Source organism: Penaeus chinensis, chromosome 3 (genome assembly GCF_019202785.1).
Source record: "Penaeus chinensis breed Huanghai No. 1 chromosome 3, ASM1920278v2, whole genome shotgun sequence".
NCBI classification, from domain to species: domain Eukaryota; kingdom Metazoa; phylum Arthropoda; class Malacostraca; order Decapoda; family Penaeidae; genus Penaeus; species Penaeus chinensis.
Window position 1 is genome coordinate 23,907,666 of NC_061821.1, and position 1,036 is coordinate 23,908,701.

The 1,036-nt window shown below is 34.1% G+C and overlaps 1 protein-coding gene across 1 annotated transcript in view; it reads left to right on the forward strand.

Moving 5' to 3' along the window:
- The first annotated feature begins 992 nt into the window (after nt 1–992).
- The window catches only part of LOC125043856 (synaptotagmin 1-like), an 87,932-nt gene continuing 87,888 nt past the window's right edge, over nt 993–1,036 (forward strand). The window contains exon 1 of the mRNA XM_047640187.1: nt 993–1,036. This exon is cut by the window's right edge and continues 8 nt beyond it. The gene's annotated coding sequence lies outside the window, so the exon portion shown is untranslated.

Here is a 1,036-nt window from a genome sequence, read left to right on the forward strand (position 1 = left end):
AGAGAGACAGACAGACAGAAAGATAGATATATATATAGACAGACAGATAGATAGATAAATAGATATATATATAGATAGATAGATAGAGATATGAACCCACATGAACATGTATAAGTATGCACACACACATACACATATGCCTGTTCATTTTTTTTGTTGTTGTTTTCGCTCTTCCTCATTCCCTCCATCCCTCCCTCTATCCCACCCCCTCCTTCTCTCCCCCCCCCCCCCTTCTCGCTTCTCTCTCTTTGTCTATAACTATTTACACAATAACAAAGAAATTTGCATCCAGTATCGATAATAGAAATCGGCTCTTAACATGGAAAACACATAAAAGGAAATTGAAATACGAAACAGATATGCGAAGGAAATCGAGCAAAATGCAAATAAAACAACAAAAATAAAAATGAATTTGAAATATCTGAAAACGAAAAATATCATGATATGATTGAAATCTTCCTTAGAGAGTATGACCATAGACATGAATTAAAATTTAATAAAAACGAGATATCTGAAGAAAAGAATTATATATATATATATATATATATATATATATATATATATATATATATATATATATATATTACGATATAAAATTGTGTCGTTAGTCATTTGTGGCGCCCATAAGCTCAGTTCACAACCCTGTGTGGGCGTCGATCTGACAAAAAGCTTTTATTTTACATTTAGGGAATATTGCAAACATCTTGACAATATAGATAAAAAACGGGAAAAAAGACACTATATATGTCTGCAACGAAAAAGGAAATGCAGTGAACTCTCTAATCCAAATGAATGATTCATTTTTACGACTTGGCATGGTCTTAGAGCGGACGGAATAGTAGCGCTGGCTCGATATCACGCACAGTAAACGACCCTCCAAGCTCTTTAACCTTTATGATTTATATCGCTCATTGCACTGCAACATACACGTACACTACCTTTGGCTACACATCAAAGTTTTTTTCTTTCTCTTTTTCTTTTTCGTAGTTGGGTGACGAGGAAACGCGGAAGAAGAAGAGACACAGAGAGAATCGAT